We start from the raw sequence: 21,480 nt of genomic DNA on the forward strand, positions 1-21,480 counted from the left end.
AACGCAGCCTGTAACCTGAGGTATGACTGTAAACTAAATTGTAAGTTGAGTGGCAGATTGTCACCTTGTATTTGATACATTGGAACTTAACTGTGACGGCACCATCAGGGCCACCATGTTGAATGATTGCACACATGTGCACAGCTTCACCCATTTTTCCATGCTGGGGACACCTGCTTTTTGCACTCCTGGTGCTGTGCAGTGTGTCTAGCAACGGGGAAAACCTGGTTTGTTGTTGGGCTAAGAAACAATGCTGCTTAATCAGGTGTGGAGTGCTGGCTTATTACTTTTGCCAGCAGCTTGGCTTTTCCTCGAATTGCATAGTTTTGTAAGAATTCAAATGCCATTGCAATACTGCTGAAGAAGCTTTCTGAGATGTATGCCTGACCATAACACCGTGTCTCCAGGGGACTCAGTGAATGGCAGCAAACGAGAGACACTTTCCTCTCCTTCTCGGGAGAAAAATAATCAAATGACTGCCGAATGTGTCCTCGCTTGGAAATGCAACAGAAACCTACTCCGATAACAGGGGATACTGCATATAATAAAATGTCTCAGTGACAGTACAGTTACAGCTTTTAGTTCACATTAGTCCTCTAAAGTAATCGAGCACAGCAAAATTGTTTGAATGACAGCAGTATTTACATGGGGCTGACTGATTTGGGGCCCTTGCGCAGTGTTTAATTAGGGTTTAAACTCCTAATTAAACATACAATCGGGAGGGAGGTAAGAGGAGACACACACCCCTCTCCTTGCCACCAGACAGCCCCCCCCCCCCAATTTTGATGGCCCCATATTGCTTCAGGTGGGCACAGTCTGACTTGGGCTGATCCAGATCTGCCCCAGTGCACTCTGGTAAAGTGAATTGATCTGATTCCTACAGCATCGCTGCCATTTTTCATTTAAATTAAAAGTCTACCCACACAAAAGAGGCATGGTATTGTGTAAGTGTCTGGGAGTGGTCGCCGAGACCATATAACACTGGTCCTGAGAGATCTGCATTGGCTCCCAGTACGTTTCCGAGCACAATTCAAAGTGTTGGTGCTGTATACCTGAAGGAGCGTCTCCACTCCCATCGTCCAACCTGGCCACTGAGGTCCAGCGCCGAGGGCCTTCTGGAGGTTCCCTCACTGTGAGAAGCGAATTTACAGGGAACCAGGCAGAGGGCCTTCTCTTTTTTTTTTTTTTAAATATCTTTTAAAAGATATTTATTAGAGTTTTACAAAGAACAAAGGTTTACATAATAAAAGAAAAACCAAGAGGGCCTTCTCAGTAGTGGCGCCCGCCCTGTGGAACACCCTCCCAGCAAATGTCAAAGAAATAAACAACTATATGACATTTAGAAGACATCTGAAGGCAGCCCTGTTTAGGGAAGTTTTTAATGACTGATGTTTTAATGTATTTTCAACCTTCTGTTGGAAGCTGCCCAGAGAAATAATAAATTATTATTATAGTAAGTAGTTGTGCACACATTGAGGGTTTTTTTTTTATTACCTGTGCAATTTTGTAGATGCCACACTGGATTTGATATCTTCTTTTTAAATAATTATTCATCACCCAAAGTGTTTTAACTTAAAATACTTCCAGCACATCAGTATGCGCTCATATGAATTATTGCTAAGTTGCAGAAGTACCAGTGGCAAAATACCCACAGCTGACATTTGTGTGCCAGTGTGTGGTTATAGAAGACATTCCCTGGTGAAATTTAATGACGGCGCACACCATTCAGCTATGGAATCAGCAACAGAAATTATCCTCGGGTGGACCAAGCCGGGTAGATGTGCCCTTGCTCAAGTTTTACGGCATTACGGCAATCATAAACTCCAAACAATTTTTTCTTCTTTGCAGTTCCATACAGCAACTGGCTCAAGGCAAAAGAAATCTGGCATGTAGAGCATCTTTAACTACTAATGGAAACTCTGAGCAACATGGAACTCACACAAATTATCCCATTTGGATGCCAGAAACTCAGCAATGCAAGCCGCATTTAAATGGCTGAGACTGCCATTCCAAATGCATTTGCTCACACGTAGCAGTCCCTGGTGCCAGGCGGGCGAAAGCCGATTGCCTGGTGGGGCAGAGCTGCTATGCCAGCTTCCCAGCAGGTGGGGTGCTGTTGTATACCAGGAAGGGGAGGGGTAAGGGGAGGCGGAGCTCAGAGCTCAGATGGAACCAACCTGGTTCTCCTGCCAATACATTTGCAGCCTACCAGCCTTTCCACCACTTTGACTTTCCTTAGCTCCCTAAAGTAGCAATCTTTAATGTGTGAAATAATGAAATAATAATAATAATAATAATAATTTATATCCCGCCCTCCCCAGCCAAAGCCGGGCTCAGGGCAGCTAACAACAATACAGTAGTACAACATTCTAAAATCATTTCATTATAAAATTAATTCAAATCAAATTGATGGCAACCATTGGACTAAAGTTCTGTGAAGATTGCCAAAGGAGGGAGTCAGGCTGTGCCCTGACCAAAGGCCTGGTGGAACAGCTCTGGCTTGCCGGCCCTGTGGAAAGATGTCAAGTCCTGCACGGCCCTAGTCTCTTGTGACTCTTGTGGGTATTACAAACACATTTGCCCTCATGTATGATAACATGGGAGAGCATGAGGCTCATCCCACTGAAAGTAATAGGCTGGCATGAACTATGTTCATTATTTTTGATGGGTCCACTTGGAGTAGGACTAAAATGCCTACAAGCCAATGAGAGTGGAGATCACTTTTTTAAAAAATCTCCAACATGCAAGGTAGTGACCATTGCCTATGATCCGTAAGAGGTGGATATGTACCGGTGGAAACATGGTGAGGTTAAAAGCATGTTGATCTACAGGTGAGATATAACAAAGAGAGACAGACTGCCAGGCACTGTTGAAGGCAGATGATAAGATGTACAGCACAGTTATTAAGAAAGGAGTGGTGGCATGAAAAAAATCTTACAGAACTGAGTGCATAAATATGGAGCAATCTCAAGTTGTCATGCTGTCTGTTGTTTAGCCAGCTGCCAACAAATCCAAACCTAGTCTCTTGCTCTGGCTCACACTGCAGTCAACTGATATTTTCACACACAGTGTTTATCAGTGTATGGCAGTATATTGTTATTTACACCTTGCCCTTGTCCCCTGACTATTTTCTGACTTTTATTTAGCTTTCTTAGTCCCCATGAAAACACATCAGCAAAACAGCAAGGACTATCAACACTCTTGTCAAGTCTTAAGCCACAGGCCAGATATTCCAATACCATTCAGATGCTGATGGACTCCAACTCCCATCATCCCTGACCACTGGCCCTACTGACGTGGCTGATGGGAGTTTTAGTCCAAGAGCATCTGCAGGGCACTACATTGGCTACCCTGTCATTATGGAAGCCTAGACTGATCAGCTGCAGGGGGGAATCTATAGTTTTCACTATTTGCAAAATGGATGATTCAAACCAATGTTTTGTAAGGCAATGGTGTGAATGTGAAGTTCTTTTTACTGCATGTTGAATGTTAGGATGCTGAGCAAAAGAACTGTACAGAGAAACAAGATTCACACAGAGATTATTATTATACAGGGCCTTCTCGATAGTGGCTCCCACCCTGTGGAATGCCCTCCCATCAGATGTCAGGGAGATACGTAACTATACAATCTTAAGAAGACATCTGAAGGCAGCCCTGTACAGAGAAGTTTTTAATGTTTAATGTTTTATTGTGTTTTTTTGTATAGGCTGGAAGCCGCCCAGTGTGGCTGGGGCAAAGCAGTCAGGTGGGTTGGGTACAATTATTATTATTATTATTATTATTATTATTATTATTATTATTATTTGGCAACCCCCAAATTATATGGTAGTTGATAGTAGCATTGTACCAAGTGGCTTCCATGAGCTATGTGGTCCTTTCCCTCTCCTTTTTTGTTTTTTCCATGTTGCAAACAGCTTGAAAAGATTCTGCTGTGGAATTGTTGAGTCACTGGAAACAATTGTTGTGACTGGCAGTCTCATCCGATGGCTTCCTTGAAGTTGGCTTCGGGTCAAGCAAAAGCACGCCGGCCGCAAAACCACATGTCCCTGATGCCATATGAAGGGAATCAACGAGTCTTCCCAGTTCTAACTAGGTGCAATCATTTTATTGCTTCATAAACTCACTACTCGGTGTTTAGCAAAGAGAGCACCAACTCTAATTACTTTGGTTCGTGTCGAGTCTATTCGATGGGATCCTGTTTTTCCGTTTCTGTGGTTGGTTACAAGTTAAGCGTTTTTGCTCTTCATCTTCAGTGCTGCTTTAACCTGCTCTTTGCGAAGTTGTATAGGAGAGTCTAAGACAATTCTTGCATTACAGGATCTGTGCAGAACTTAACTTTAAAAGAGGCTGCCACTCCTGAGCTTTAAAAAGAGACATATATCTGATCCCACACGCAGATGTACATCATGTTCCTCACAGGTATGTGCACATCTTGTACTCGGGTATTACGCAATTCTTTTTATTTGTGTTTCCTTGGCTTTATTTATGGATTCTAACATTCTGCTTCCTTATCTTGCATTTCACTCATGGCGGGGAAAAATGTCGACAAGAAGCACGTGCGTCAGGGAAGGGGTGAAGGAGTTGAGTGACACAGGTGAGATAGCCGTGAGAGAAAGATGGGTGACAGCGTCGGAGAGACGTGAAAATGCACCGTGTGTGAGAGAGGGAAGCTGGCAAGGGAATATGGGAGAGGTGGTGAAGAGACAGACAAGCACACCAAACAGAAAGAGATTAGTTACAGACAGAGGTGACAGACAGACGTGCCCACAGATAGAGACTAGTGACGCCACTGCAATTACCTGGTTTTGATTGCAAAATTGTCCAGCCTTGTGCTATGCTTTGCTCCAAAAATGAGCACCGTATACCCTGAAAATTATTCTCTGTTTTGGATCGTAAACAGGGATGGCGGAACTCGTCACCCTCCCTTCCTGGTGCTGCAGTGCCAGGCTCCCAGACCATGGGAAACAAAGTTTTCCTAGGGCACCTGAGCTCTGGAAATTATATGCCCTGGGGTTTTTTTGCACCTGGAATTCCTACTTGGCAGCAACTGGGGAAGGAAAAATGGCCCTGATTTCTGATCAGGGTCACTTTCCTATGTGTTCATTCCGAATGAATGAACCTCTTTAATGATCTCTTCCTCATCTAGGATTATCTCCTCCTTATTTTCATACTTAGCTTGCTCTGGCAATTTAATTTGCACTTACTAGTGCCATCATTTCCATTTCACAGATGGGGAAAATGGAGGCTCAGCTGCCACCTTATCCAAGACAATTTAAGAAGCCCATAGCTCGGATAGGGTTGAAGTGCAGTATTCTGCCCCCTGGATCTGAGTACCGTCCACTTCAAGGTCTTAAAGGTCTGACACCCAGTATTAGAGGCTCACAACAAAGAGAGAGATCTGCACCTGCATTTTTCTGCATTAATCTGTGGGTTAAAAATCCAAATGAAAATTCATATTTAAATCCATATTTATATAGCCGCAAATATTTCTATGCATTTCTAAAAAAAAAAATTATCCTGGCACATAAACACGTATGCATGCTGGTATGTTTTTGAGCCTAGAATGATTGAATCACCAGATCCAGAGACATTTGCAGTCCAAAGGGAACCAGTGTGGTATTGTGTGCTAGAAAAAGATGGGGGAGAAAGAGAGACTGGGCATATATTGTGTCTGTTGCTGGCAGATGGGAGAGAAGGGATGTATGCATTAGCATTTACCTGCCATAGAATTGGCTACAGGCCTCTAGAGCTTATAATGTTGTGTTTATGGTTGTAATGATAAACTATTAACATAATGCTTGAAAGTGTTACCAAAGAATACCTGCATGCTGTATCAGACCCTCCAAGTGTCCCTATTTTCCAGGGATATCCCTGATTTAGGGAAGCCATTCCGCTTTCTGATTTGATCCCATAATGTCCTACTTTTCATTGGAGAAATGTTGGAGGGTATGGAGTTATCTGACCCCAGAGCCATCTGAACACAATCCTGTATAGGGAATTCATTTTTTATTAATATTTAATGTTTTATTATGTCTTTATACATGTTAGGAGCTGCACAGAGTGGCTGAGGCAACTCAGTAAGATGTGTGGGGTATAAATAGCAAAAATATCATTATGGAATGGGACATCCCTATTTTCATCGGACAAATGTAAGGAGGGTATGCTGTATTACAAGGGTCCGAGGGCCTCATTCTTATGAGGCCAAATCTCTGAGCAGGTCCAAATTATATTCATGAAGTTGGTGCTTTTTTGAACAGCAGCAATGCACACACACACACACACACAGAGAGAGTGGGGGAGGGAATGAATGAAGGTATCTACAAATGCCTGGTTTACATTCAAACTTTTGTTGTCATGCAACTACTTCGATTCATTCTCTGCAGTAAAAAAACCCTGGAATTATGACAGTATATTGGACTGCTATAGAGATGGATCCAATTGCAACCTGAATCTCTCTTGTGAGCATCAGCAATATTTGAGCAAGAAAACCTTTCCTGCTAATTTTGCTCCTCTACTGTTCTGTATCACCGGGATAGGGAGCATATTATGCTTGCCTTCTTCGGTAGTTCTCTTCTTCGGTAATACTCATTTCTTGCAGCGCAAGACAAGATGCTAAATTTATATCATTTGTCTTCAGCTAGTGGGTCATGACATACAAGGAGGTCATGTCACATCCTGGCCTGAGATGTGCTGCATTAGCAGCGCTATAACCGCTTTGAAAGGGAAAAGATGGGGGTTTTTTAAGGAAAGAAAAGGAAAGAGGAGGGGCATCAGGCAGGCACAGTTAGAGACTGAGGACAAAAAGGAACACACACAATCAAAATAAACCAAAATGGATTCCATGGTTGCAGAATGGATTAAAGCAAGGTATCCCAGGGCTCAGCTACACTGATAAAGAAAAAGCGATTTATATGCGTTGTATGTGCGATATAACATTGTGCCCCACCGGATGGCGATGTGGAGTCCCTTTTTTCTCTACCTGTTTTCCCTGTTTAAATTTACAATACTTTAAAATGAAATGTTTCTTTGATGTGTCTAGATCCAGGTCCAGACTTCCTCTGAGGGATTTTCCAGTTGGCATGGCTAGTGCTCCTATCAAGTGCCTGGTTTTGTTACAGAATGGTAAGATGGGAAGGACCACTGATGTGATTGCTTCAAGATGGCTCTCCAGTGCAGAGGAGACTGATGTGGTCCTCTGTGTTCCCAGGAGCGATTGACAATGAAGCCAGCTAGTGTGCAAGTGGTACAAGGTAATAAATACACTACCCCGTGGCAGGGATAGTAATAATAATAATAATATAATAATAATTTATTATTTATACCCCGCCCATCTGACTGGATTTCCCCAGCCAATCTGGGCGGCTTCCAACTGAATATTAAAAACAACACAGCATCAGACATTAAAAACTTCCCTAAACAGGGCCACCTTCAGTTGTCTTTTAAGTAAAGTAAAATAGTTGTTTATTGCCTTGACATCTGCTGGGAGGGTGTTCCCCAGGGTGGGCGCCACTATCGAGAAGGCCCTCTGCCTGGTTCCCTGTAACCTCACTTCTTGCAGTGAGAGAACCGCCAGAAGGCCCTCAGCGCTGGACCTCAGAACGATGGGGGTGGAAACGCTCCTTCAGGTATACATAAATAAGCTTATGTCTTTGCCACCTTTGTAACTGTCGAGAAGAGCTCTTCAGAATGGTCAAGGGTCACAGCCAGGAGTATCAACACCCTCTGAGGCCCACTGTGAAAAATTTGCCTTTGGAGGATAAAGTCACTTGTTTTCACTCTGAGTTTGATGTCACAGTTGGCTCAGTTTCAGCTGAGGCATCCAGAGCTCCATCTGGCCATGTTGTTTGGAGTGAGTCTTAGTTATTGAGGGCTGAGGATGTACAGTAAATGAAGTGCTTGAATGAGTGTGGACTGCTGCTTGCTTTCTCAACCCTTAGCCAGTTTGAATCTTAAAGCTAGTTGAAAAAGAGATGGAAAGAAGATAAAGTCCCTACCAGAGAAGAATGAAAGGTTTAGCTGATGCACTGTGCTGAAATGGCAAAGCTGACTGGAAAACTCGGGAACCAAGAAGACAAAAACTTTGAAAAAATAATGGGGAAATTTATAAGTTATTTAGGAGACCACTGCAAGCAGACGGAAACATTAGCAGGGTTTTAATCTCACTTGTAATGTAACAAATACCATGGATAATGTGGATCGATATAAAATATAGATTATGCAATAATATGCAGTTATAAATGTTGAGAATAAGACCCACGGAGGGGGTGGGGGGAAGTCGTGAGATTCAGAGGAATCTCTATATATGGATATGCATTTGGTTTGTCATAATTTTGTATTTGTAAAATCAAATAAAAATTATTATTATTTTTTTAAAAAATAAAGCTGGTTGAAAAATGTTGATTGGTGAGTCCAGGGCGTTGGTAAATGCCTCCTTGTGGGAAGAGGTTGCTTCTCTTGGCTTGAAAGAGAGAGAGGTGCACGACCTCCTACGGAGTATCCTGTGAGGAGAAAAGCTGCCTGGAGTATAATTTGGAAAAGGGAAAGACTGGCTAGAGAAATAAGTACGCATTCTGCCCTTCCCTGACTGTACTCTTGCTGTAATGCAATGAGTAGTAAAATTCTATACATTATTCCACTCCATGCATGATCCTATCTAGCAAAGTGATATTTTATGGGAAATAGACAAGCCTGGGCCTATCGTTAACCTGAGGTTTCTTAAAACATATTTTGGCAATGAAGTGGTTTAATGAAACACACAGCATGTGGGTGAGGCTTCAAATTGTTCTCATGTCTCCTCTTTGTCTTAGTGAAGACTGAAAATTGGGGGGAACTCCTGCAGTTTATAAATATTCCCATTGCAACACTGCAATTTTTTTTATCATAATAGATTGTTATCACATGGTGATACCATGTCAATCTGTGTTGGTTTATGTGCATGGTAGAATCCTTGTGGAGAACCTGAAAAGGGAGAGATGCAATTCAAAAGCCACCATTCATGGGAAGAAGGGGGCTAAAAAACCACAGGAAAATGTGGGTGCAATGAGGTTACGTTGGAAGTGACTACAATATGTGAGACCATCCACATGTTTGCTGCTTACATGGTGGAGAAATTAAGGCCAGGTGCCTTAACCTGCTTCTCATTTTTTTTTTGAAGTGTGGATCATTTCCAACACTGCTGTTCCACTCATGCAGCAGACTTCCACAGACCATCCTTCTCTTCTCCTCTTGCCTACGACCCCCTCACACACCTTTAAGATCTGCTCCAAAGAGTTGGGGGACCCTCAGGCGCAGATGCATATTTATCCTTTTGTATGAGAATTCACAAATAATTCCTCAAGCATTGCTAGGGTTGGCCAACACTTGTCAAAATCAGCACCTGGAAATGAGCAAAGCACTTCCATGAACTCTCACCCACCAATAAGCTGGCGTCTCCTTTGTGAACCAGCTGAAGTTTCCTACTTTTTATGCTTTGGTGCTATGTTCAAAGGGTGAACTTGAGTATCTTTCCTGCTACCAACCTACCATGTGGGAGATGTGCAAATTTTCTACTTCCCCTTACTTTTTTTTACCACACAGAGCCTTCCTTAGGCTTCCCATCTACTGGTACATCCTTCATCATCATCATCATCATTATTATAGGACCTCCTTGAGTAGGGAATAAGGATGCTTTGAAGCAATCTCATATCACAACCACTGTTTAAACTTCAAAAGTCCTCCACATCTTTATTTCACTTTGGGTTGGAACTGAGACGTGTTGGTTGGGGTGGGGGGTGGGGAAGCAGGCAGCACAGGCCCGGATTTGGCCCAGGGGCTGCCAGTTACTGATCCATACCATGCACTATTGGAAAATGACAGGACTTGCTAATGAACAGGAGTGTGACTCTTCCTGTACTAATGTCCAAGCAGCAGCTGAGCCTCATTTGCATCTCTCTGCTAAATGGTTTAATTAATTTTCCATAGTGCTTACAGACTAGTTTTAATTAGCAGTTAAATCCATTCTGTTAACAGGGGGGGGAATTGTAAGGTGTTTACTAGCATGCAAATCACAACGGCGCCTTCTCAAGGCTCAATTCAAACAAAAGTTCCAAACCATTGATTCTGGATTTCTGGAGGCCTTACTAAGAAAAAAAGTGCATCTTCTTCTTTTCACATCAATAAAACACCGTGTTTTATGATTCATTAACCAGCACACCTTCCCCTCCTTCTCCTTTTTCGTCTGTGTCCCTGCTTCCCCAATTTGGAGGGGATGACACCCCATGAAGTAGTAATAAGGCAGGGCGGACCTTGCTAATATGGCACCCTGTGCAAGGCCAAAATTTGACAGGCCTGCACAGGCCTCATGGTGCCTTCCTAAAGCTGGGTAATGGAGGTGCCAGGCTTTGGTCCTCTAGGATCCTGTCAGAGCCCTCACACCTCCTTCCCAAAGCCCAGTGCTTAAGGAGCTTTGGGAAGGAGGCAGGAAGGCCCCTGTCTTGGCCCCTGCACCTCTGGGGGGAAACTGGCTGTGCTGCCCCGAGGCCACCTCTGAATAGGGAATATAATAGACGTTACTTGGAGGATGGTGTGTTTCACTAAACAGGCTGGTGAATGGTGCCACCAGTGGTTGGGACACTCAACCTCAAACCAAGAGGGCTCAACACTAGTTTGCCTTGCTGCAGGAGAAGGAGAACCTGTGGTCCTCTACATGTTGGACCCCCTTTCAGCCCTAGCTGGTGGTCATGGATTATGGAAATTGTAGTTCACTAATATGGGGAAGGCAGCAGGCTCTCCACACCTGCCCTAGTGAGATCTAAGCCCATGGTTGTGCTCTTGTACAGCCAGGCCCTGTGAGGGTAATTCTGTGGTTTTTAACCTGAGGTTTTGCTCACTGCAAAATAACTTGGGTTATGTTGTTGACGTCCCAGCTACTTCTGGCAGTATTGTGTCTTCCTTCTCCTATCAGTGAGGGTACATCTGTTCCACAAACCCCAACTGGTTTCATAATTGTTCCAGATTATTATTATTATTATTATTATTATTATTATTATTATTATTATTTCTTCTCAGGGATCTCTGAGATCTGTAGCTCAGTGACCAGAGGTAGAAAAATCTAACAGAGAATTCTGAGCAATCTTACCCCAATACAACCAACACTTTAAACTGTACAGTGGTACCTCAGGTTAAGTACTTAATTCGTTACGGAGGTCCGTTCTTAACCTGAAACTGTTCTTAACCTGAAGCACCACTTTAGCTAATGGGGCCTCCTGCTGCCGCCGGTCTGCTGAAGCACGATTTCTGTTCTCGTACTGAAGCAAAGTTATTAATCCGAGGTACTATTTCTGGGTTAGCGGAGTCTGTAACCTGAAGCGTATGTAACCTGAGGTACCACTGTATACATTTTATATGGGTAAACAAACTTCATAGCTATGTCTTAAGTTGATCAATCAGTTGGTTAAGCACAACTGGATAAGTGTCATGAATGGATGGGCTCAAAACCACACTAGAAAAAGTTATTGTACTATGGAGAGCTCCAGAAAGCTATAGTGATTGAATATTATTTTTCCTCTTGCAAAATTTGTATCACCCTCTCACACACGAGAAGATCACAGACACTACAGACAGCAGTGTAATTGGTGTGAATGCTAAGAAAGGAACCCGGGTCTAACCACAATTCCTCTGGAAGAAGCTGGCACCTTCTCTGCCTGCAGGGAGGTATTATTTAGCCATTTACTACAGATCAAAGACAGTAAGTGTAATTATTTTTAGGAATTAAGTAGGTAATCAGTTTGGAAAACAAAAACACAATTAAAAAAGAAATAAACCTCAGCTCTTGGAGCCTGGAGAATTACTTAGCTGGAATTCTTCCCTGTCTGCTGTTTTATTCTAGTGTTAAATTTAATATTATTAATATAATGTCATAAGCTATTCATGAGATGTCTTAAGCACATGTTACAGAGGCTTCTACTTCACTTGGATGGGAACATTCTCTGCGTATAATATGGTAGATGTATTTGGTATGCTTTCCCTCATAGATTGACTTCTGTGTTGTGGCTCTTAGCAGTAATCAGATCTGAAGATGACCCAGACATATAGTTGTGCATTTGGATTTAGAGTTTGGTGGATTGGAAGTGGGGGAAATTAAATTTTCTGATTCACTCTGCTCTTGTCCTCTGTTTCTCTGCCCTAAACCACTCTTTGTTTTCATATGACAGTCTTTTGGGTATATGTATGTTAGGTTAGAGGAGCTCTGGCTTGGTGGCGGCTGTCTAACGGGAGCTTCCCTGACTTCATGACTCCATAAACATTCCAGTCAACCCAACGAGCAGCAAAACCAGAAAGTTGGATCGATCCCTTGGTGTGGTGCCATACATGACTGGTGCACTGGATCACAAAGTGAGCCACCTTGCCCTTGAATGGTACCAAGGAGCGATAAGTACAAGATTACTTGGCCTTAAGGCAGAAGGGCCAGTCCAACTCTGTTTTGCAATTGGAATTAGGGAGTCACATCCAAGACCGAAATGAGAGCTTACAAGAAGTGGTTTTCATGGATCAGAGCCAACCCAAGACATTTCGCTGCCTGAAGCAAAGGATATGATTGTGCTCTCTCTCTCCCATTCTATGACCAGACAGGCGGTTGGATCTTACTTTAACACTGTTGATGAGCCAATGTGGTGGATGTTCCCTGTTGTTGTTCAATGCCACACCATCATTGGTGATAAGGAGAAGATGCTATTGTACATGCCAGGTCAACAGCAGTCAGGTGATAGAAGTGGCCAGTAGGATCCCAATTGGTCCTATAAAGCTATTGACTTGGGTCGCTGCTGCTCAGTTGCCTTGTTTCTCTAGATGCTCAGCTTATCTTCCCTAGTGCTGATGCGCTATCCTTCTCTTCAGAGTTTCAAAGCACAACCCAGTGCACATTTACTCAGAAGTAAATCTCACTGTGGTCTCTGAGGCTTACTCTAAGGTAAACGTGTATAAGATTGTAATTGTATTAAGATAGATAGATAGATATAACACCGGTCCTGAAAGTCCTACACTGGCTCCCAGTACGTTTCAGAGCACAATTCAAAGTGTTGGTGCTGACCTTTAAAGCCCTAAACGGCCTTGGTCCAATATACCTGAAGGAGCGTCTCCACCCCCATCGTTCTGCCCAGACACTGAGGTCCAGTGCCAAGGGCCTTCTGGCGATTCCCTCACTGCGAGAAGTGAGGTTACAGGGAACCAGGCAGATGGCCTTCTCGGTAGTGGCACCCGCCCTGTGGAACGCCTTCCCACCAGCTGTCAAAGAGAACAACAACTATCAGACTTTTAGAAGACATCTGAAGGCAGCCCTGTTTAGGGAAGCTTTTAATGTTTAATAGGTTATTGTATTTTAATATTCTGTTGGAAGCCACCCAGAGTGGCTGGGGAAACCCAGCCAGATGGGCGGGGTATAAATAATAAGTAAATAATAATAATAATAATAATAATAATAATAATAATAATAATTGTTCTCGAAGCCACAAACATGAGTCTGACCAAACTGCGGGAGGCAGTGGAAGTGGAAGACAGGAGTGCCTGGCGTGCTCTGGTACATGGGGGGGGGGGGTCACGAAGAGTCATACACGACTAAACGACTAAACAACAACAACAATAATAATAACAATAACAACAACAATAATTATAGATGATGATAGATGATGATAGATGATAGATAGATAGATAGATATAGATGATAGATAGGCTAGGTTTCACCTAAGTTTTGCTATGGATAGTATCTTTTCCTGGATGTAACAACAATCCAAGTTTGCAATGTGTGTTCCATCACATGAGCGCATGGCACTGCGTCATTTGTGACGCTAATGCAGGAAGTTAGGAAGCGCGACTCCCGCAGCTCTCAAAGCCGGTGGCACTTTCATAGGCCAGCCTTTCATCAAGTAAATTCCTGAATGTTGACCAAACTCTTCCAAAGCCAGGCAGCTAATGGAGCAGGATGCATGTGATACACTTGCCATTACAGAGTCACCGATAAAAATCCTTTCCCAGAGGTCCTGTATGAATGGAGATTTCTTTTTTTTTTTTTTTAAGAAAAATAATTTCTCTTCAGTGGTTTCTTTCATGGCACAAGAAGGGAGGTCATGTGTTTTAGTTTAACTGATACATTCCAATAAAATGATTTTCAAAGGGATAGGACAAATAATGGGTGTTTTACATATGGTGGCTGTGGATGTCAGATGGAGTTAATTTCACTGTAAACAATGTATTTGTTATTCTGAAAGCTGGTTGCAATTCATTTGAGAGGTTTCTTCTCTCTCTCTTTTTTTTTTTTTTGGAAAAAATTAAGTTTATCTAACAAACTAATAAAATGCCCTGTGAAGCCTTTATGGCTGTCACAATACGATGACTGATGAGACTATGTTTCTTTAGCACAATAAAGATAAAGGTTACTGTCACAGAATGTTCTCTCTCAAGTGCAAAATGGAGATATTTAAAGGCATATCAGCTTGTATTTAAAGGCAAAATGCACTATACTAAGAAAAACCGCTTTGCAAAAATGCGTATATTAGGAAAAATTCACATTAAAATGCTGCTGAATTTTAAGGAGGGCTATTGTTTTAGGAAATGCAAATTGATGTGGAAATGTGGAAAAGTGAACTTAAGATTGGAAAAATGAGTCCTGGTGGTGACTTTACACTGTGCTCAAGGCCTTGCAATAATTCTGTTGTAACTTACCTGTAATGTGTTACTGCTCTTGTTTATAAAACTTAATATATTAGAATTTTATAAAATGAAAAAATGCAAAAAATTGAAATCGAGAGATCTTCCCTTCCTTAGCTGTGGCCATTCGCCACATCATATCAGCAGTTGCCTATGATATGTGGCTGATAAATGGTGAAGTGGGCAGTAAGCTTCTTGATGTTTCTCTCCAGCAAAGAATAGCTAAACTTACAGCCCCTTTGAATGGCTGGCTGGTTGCTCAAGATTTTAATTAGTGCTCACTTCCACTTTACAAGTAATCTCCTTAATCTTATGAAACACAGAGGTGCTGTTTCTCAGACTCAGACCTCTCTCTCTCTCTCTCTCTCTCTCTCTCTCTCTCTCTCTCTCTCACACACACACACACACACACACACACACACACACACACACAAACAATTCCCACTGATAAAATGCATTTTCTATTATATATAAATACTATGTTTTTTGCTCCTAATGTACACATTTTTGTGCAGTTAGTTTTTTTGGCTGGAGAACTCCAGCACAAAACTTGAAGGCATGTGAATTTTGAAGGACAAGTGGGTTTTGGTTCACATTTTGTTTAGGATGTGTGAATTAGACGGACCTGATTCTCTCTCTCTCTCTGTCTCTGTCTCTCTCTCTCTCTCTCTTTCTCTCTCTCTCTCTCTGTCTCTCTCTCTCTCTCTCTTTCTCTCTCTCTCTCTCCCTCCACACACACACACACACACATTTGCTACCTATCTCGAATTTTTGCTACCAACCATGATTTTAACCCAATGATACCAATCGTGCAATTTTTATTTGATAGTATCACAAGGCTCAGTGATGTATAATCAGCCTTTCGAGACAAGTTTCAGCCTCTGCTCTCTGTGTGTGGCGACTTTCTTTCTCTCTCTGTTCCTGGACACCACTGACAGGCAGGCATTGTCCCTTCAGCGAGCTCTGCGATATTACTTTGACCCCGTCCCATCAATCTGCCTCAATTGGATAATGATCTGTAATCGCTTGCTTTCAGGGGAGTCTATAAATTTGCCAAGGCCCCTTTTCTCCTCTGAAGGACTCCTTATGTTCATTCCCAATTGTGGAAGCGCTCTCTCTTTCACAGCGCTAAATAGCCACGCACATGGTACATTCTGTTCAGGGGCGCCTGGCTGTTGTTCGCTGTCGATTTTCCATGGGCTCTTGCACTCGAAAGGCGAGGCTAAGCATGACATGCCGGCACTCAGTGGGGAAGCTGGCCCAAGTTGCGCCACTTCAAGAGCAGCCACTTTTCTCATTAAGGATGACCCGTCATTAGGCCGCTTTGTATGGGCCCGCTAATCGATGAGCTGACCATGTAGTGCTTGGAAAATAAAAGAGGCTATTAAGAAGGAGAGCGCTGGGGTGGAGTGGAGGGAAATGAGGACATCAAAACCAAGTTAATGGAGAATTCTGACCTTTATTTGTGGTCTTTCGGCCCAAAGGTAACATTAACAGGGGCGCTTCGAGGAAGCTAGCAACAGTCAAACCCTACTGTGCTTAATTCCTCAACCATTCACAGGCCTGCTCATTCATTTAGTTGCCCCACCAGATCAAATGAGCAAAAAGTGGGGTGGCTGGGGAAAAGCTTATGTCCTTCCTTTGTTCCCTGGACCTTCTCCTTTCTCATTAACAGGGATCAGGAAGCCTTGCGAGGACCACTTGGGGGGAGAAGTCTGGGGATCACAATAACCCATACATATGCACACCACCATAGAGAACCGTGGGCGTTTTAAAACAATCCTTCCAAAACAGATTAGTCAGCTTTAAAAGACAGGGATTTAAACTGTCATTGGGCAGCATTTGGTCTGACCTTCTTTGCATAATAAATAATATAAATAACAAAATTATTATTCACAACATTTAGAAGATGTCTGAAGGCAGCCCTGTATCAGGATTTTTTTTTTAATGTTTGATGTTTTATTATGTTTTTATATGTGCTGGAAGCTGCCCAGAGTGGCTGGGGAAACTGAGCCAGATGGGTGGGGTATAAATATTATTATTATTAGACTGATAAGCTGATCCTATGCCATCAAAATAATTCAGTTGTGCCTTCAATCCACTTAATAATAAATTGCCTTCAACTGCCACAATCCCTTTAAGTACAGTCCCTTTGACTTATGTACAGTTGCCCCCTTTCATTTCCAAGTTGCAGCCTTAGGCATTGGACGTGGGTGGTGCTGTGGTCTAAACCACAGAGCCTAGGGCTTGCTGATCGGAAGGTCGGTGGTTCGAATCCCCACAACGGGGTGAGCTCCCATTGCTTGGTCCCTGCTCCAGCCAACCTAGCCGTTTGAAATCACGTCAGGTACAAGTAGATAAATAGGTACTGCTCCGGCGGGAAGGTAAACGGTGTTTCCGTGCGCTGCTCTGGTTCACCAGAAGCGTCTTAGTCATGCTGGTCACATGACCTGGAAGCTGAGTGCGGACAAACGCTGGCTCCCTCAGCCAGTAAAGTGAGATGAGCGCCGCAACCCCAGAGTTGTCCGCGACTGGACCTAATGGTCAGGGGTCCCTTTACCTTTACCTTTAAGCCTTGTTTATGGGAGGGGAGGTTGTTGCCTCCGACTGCCCCTCCTCGTTAAGAGTATCCCATTAAAGGGATCCGGGGATGTGGTTCCTGTCCGAAGCCTGGGGGTGGGCTAGGGCCATGCCATGACCCCTTGGGGGACCCTGGGGCTGCTCTTAATTAATGTATATCATAGAGCTCCCCCTATCAGTGGTTGACACTTCAGAGACTTCCTGTAGATGGGCAGGAGTCAGGATATAGTCTGGCTTCACCCAAATGCCTAAGTCCAACCGCTCACATCTGTAACCAATAAAGTTGTGGCCTAATTTATCCCATTAACCCAACATATTCATGTCTGTGTGTTTATTTCTGGGGGGAACTGCGGGCCTCACCACGCAAGTACAGGTGCCCCCTTTCATTTCCAATCTCCAGCCTTATTCCGCCCCCCCCATTGAATCAGCATCTCATAAGATTAAGCATGAGGGTTTCCACCAGAAGAGGATGGTTCCTTAGAGGGAATGAGGCACTTCCCCATCAACCTTAGCCTGGTCTCACCTACCTGCCTTTTTACTTGCATCCAGTCCATTGGGTAGAGAGATGGGAACAAGAAGAAGAAGAAGAAGAAGAAGAAGAAGAAGAAGAAGAAGAAGAAGAAGAAGAATATTTGTACCCCGCCCATCTGGCTGGGTTTCCCCAGCCACTCTGGGCGGCTTCCAACAAAGATGAAAAATACACTAAAATGTCACATATTAAAAACTTCCCTGAACAGGGCTGCCTTCAGATGTCTTCTGAATGTCAGGTAGATGTTTATCGCTTTGACATCTGATGGGAGGGCGTTCCACAGGGCGGGTGCCACTACCAAGAAGGCCCTCTGCCTGGTTCCCTGTAACTTGGCCTCTCGCAGTGAGGGAACTGCCAGAAGGCCCTCGGTGCTGGACCTCAGTGTCTGGGTAGAAGGATGGGGGTGGAGACGCTCCTTCAGATATACTGGACCGAGGCCGTTTAGGGCTTTAAAGGTCAGCACCAACACTTTGAATTGTGCTCGGAAACGTACTGGGAGCCAATGTAGGTCTTTCAAGACCGGTGTTATATGGTCTCGGCAGCCGCTCCCAGTCACCAGTCTAGCTGCCGCGTTCTGGATTAGTTGTAGTTTCCGGGTCACCTTCAAAGGTAGCCCCACACAGAGTGCATTGCAGTAGTCCAAGCGTGAGATTACCAGAGCATGCACCACTCTGGCAAGACAGTTCGCGGGCAGATAGGGTCTCAGCCTACGTACCAGATGGAGCTGATAAAACAGCTACCCTGGACACAGAATTGACCTGTGCCTCCATGGACAGCTGTGAGTCCAGAATGACTCCCAGGCTGCGCACTTGGTCCTTCAGGGGCACAGTTACCCCATTCAGAACCAGGGAGTCTTCCACACCTGCCTGCCTCCTGTCCCCCCAAAACAGTACTTCTGTCTTGTCAGGATTCAACCTCAATTTGTTAGCCGCCATCCATCCTCCAACCGCCTCCAGACACTCACACAGGAACTGGCTCTGGTGCCACCTACTGTTTGGCTCCCTACATTCTGCCCTACCAGGACCAATAATCATCAATCACCACTGGTTTCAACATGCATGCAAAGCCAAAACTACTGCCCTTCCACCACAGCTTGGACTCAGAGAGGCTCTCAGTCAGTCAGGGTAGAAGTCAGTGTTGTTTATTTTTTGGCAGCTGTTCTTTGGTGGCCCAGTTGTGCTTCCCAAGGACTGCTGTTACACTGCTCTGCAGGGCCAGATCTTCTCAAGCTTCTGAATGCAGCTTCCTTTGTTGCATTATGGGTATGCAAGAGTCTCAGTGGCTTCCACCAATTGTAAATATATGCTGGCCAATGGTAATCAAGGGTTACTTTGGGCAGTATACCATGAAGTGCAAATGCTGTGCGCGCGCACACACACACACACACAAATCTGTAATGGGTTTCCACCCCCAACACCCCTGAACAGTTTGGGGGAGGGCATGGGGGGCACATGGGGAGAGGAGAGGGAGGGGAATTGTGATTGTACAAGCAGAAGTCCTGGTGATCCAGGGGTGCCATCTGGAATAAAATATTGGGGGAACCAGGTAACACCCCCCCCTGCATAATCAACCACAAGACACAGCACGCACACACCATTTGAATGGCAACTTCCATCAATGGGAGGCTAGCCTCCTCAAATATTTAATAGGAGGGCTGAAGGGACCTCAGCCCCTAGGAGTTGACTTCTATGTTGTGATTGCAGAAGCTCATTGTTGGATACTGCCCATATTTATTTCCTCACTTTTCAACCTTAACCTAAATCCATAACTCCTTCCCCAAAACCACTGGTCTTGGATGGATGGTGGAAAGACCCACCTGGCCTGAAAATCTGTTACCACAGTCTGCCCACGGGAAAGGCAGTATGCTTCCAGTTGCTGAAAACCACAGGAGAGAAGAGTGCTATTGCGTTCTGGTTCTGCTTGGGGGCTTCCCATAGGCAGCATGTGATACCATGGCCAGATGGGCCACTGGTCTGATCCAGCAGGCTCTTCTTACTTTCTAAATGTCAGTGGTGTAGCATGGAGAGGCCAGAGGGCCGTGGCCCCAGGAGCAAATTCATGAGGGGGTGCAACCAGGTGCCCCCACAACAGGCTCCCTCCTTGAGGCTGGAGCCTCAGGGAAGCAAGTCATATCTGGGCCAGACCTTTATGACTGCGGTGGCAGCGGTGCCTCCTCCTCTGGCCAGCGAAGGGATGGCGGTGCATGCCCCATCCCCGGGCTAGCTGAGAAGAAGAGAGGAAGAGAAACGTGGGAAAGCCCTGTTGTAGCCATGTGCAGGAGACCACAAGATGGTGCCCATGGCTTTGTGTTTTTCTGCCTTATCTCTGCTCCCAGGTTGGGGCTAGTTTGAAAGGTGAGGCTCTCTTGATTAGATGCTGGCTCTTGAAGGGACTGAGCACTGCCCAGTCCACCGGGGTGCAACACCTGCACTGCCCCGGGCTCCAGCAACCCATGCTACACCCCTGCTGAATGTGCATACATGTCAGCGCTTCTCTATGCATGGAGTGCTTACATTACACGCTACCTTATTGCATGGTGGAAAGAGAGAGAGAGAGCATGTGCCTGTCCGCTCCTCCACCATGTGAAGCAAGATCCACAGCCAAGAGAGTGCATGAACCAGCCCTTTGTATAAGTCCCTTCTGAGATGAATCAAAGCGCTGAGATACCCACTTCAAAACAACATCTGTCCAATGCGTTGTCCTCAGCCAGCATTCCTTTGCAGGCGCTCTGCTTTCCCATGGGGTTTCCTATTGCTGTCAGAGGCAAGCCAGCCAGGCCTCCTTTGACTCAAACCAGAGCTGCCTTGCGGTCCGTTTCTAGTTGGTGGCCAGAGCTCTGGACAAGATGCGTGCTGTGCCATGACTTTGTTTTCATTACCGCCAGGATTATGAATGATAAGCATCTTGGAGGTAATTTGTTTCCACTGTGTTAAAAATTCCATTGGAAAGTCGCCTCCCATTGTAACTATTAAACGCCTAATTGATATCATGTAACAAAAAGGAGCCTTTTTTATTTTTTAAAGCTTTTCTGAATTCTCAGGGGCCCTAAATGAGCTGTAGTAGAAACTGTTTGAAAGCTCTGTTGTTGCCTTCCAGTCATTCATCATCGCTGTGAACACATGGGAAAAACTCTTCTTTGAAAATAGCCTATAAGGGATCCATATCCTAGAGAGATGGAGAGAGAACCCAGTAACATTTGAAATCAGTAATAACTTATGAACAAATGGGAGGGGCAAGATGCGGATATTATCTATTTATTTATTTTCAAAGTCAATGCCGGCTTTGAATAATTACAATGTAAATTCACCATATTTATCTCCCTCAGAATCACCAAATCTAAGTTGTTTAACATTTGTAGAAGGCACAAACCAGAAAAATTGCACACCTTGTCCTTGGATTGCCTAACAGGTATCAGGTGACCTGTTTCTGCTTCTGGGGGATATTCACCAAAGTGGATATATCTCACTTCATCATTTGGACCCAGTCTGGCAAATTCTTCTGGAGAAACCCATGAGGTATCCAACTAAAGCACAGAAATTGCGAGAAAATAGTTGTTTTGCCATTCTACTCCCAGAATCAGATTGAGGCAAAAGAACAAAACCTGAGGTAAAGAAAGACTTGGAAATGCCTGTTGCTATTGACTGAGAGATCTCTGACTTAACTAAATTGAAATAAGTCAACCCTCACCATTT

General features: G+C 44.2%; 1 long non-coding RNA gene across 4 annotated transcripts in view; it reads left to right on the forward strand.

Moving 5' to 3' along the window:
* The first annotated feature begins 3,950 nt into the window (after positions 1-3,950).
* The window catches only part of LOC310767187, a 30,979-nt gene continuing 13,449 nt past the window's right edge, over positions 3,951-21,480 (forward strand). Inside the window, exons 1-3 of one of the 4 annotated variants that reach the window (XR_014550684.1) lie at positions 3,957-4,419; positions 7,040-7,250; positions 7,938-8,363. This is a non-coding gene — a long non-coding RNA (uncharacterized lncRNA). Of the gene's footprint in view, positions 4,420-7,039; positions 7,251-7,937; positions 8,364-21,480 lie in introns of those variants that run through there. The other 3 variants (XR_014550681.1, XR_014550682.1, XR_014550683.1) reach the window with 3 other exon arrangements.

This window comes from Podarcis filfolensis (assembly GCF_964270895.1).
Source record: "Podarcis filfolensis genome assembly, chromosome: 7".
Taxonomy (NCBI): Eukaryota; Metazoa; Chordata; class Lepidosauria; order Squamata; family Lacertidae; genus Podarcis; species Podarcis filfolensis.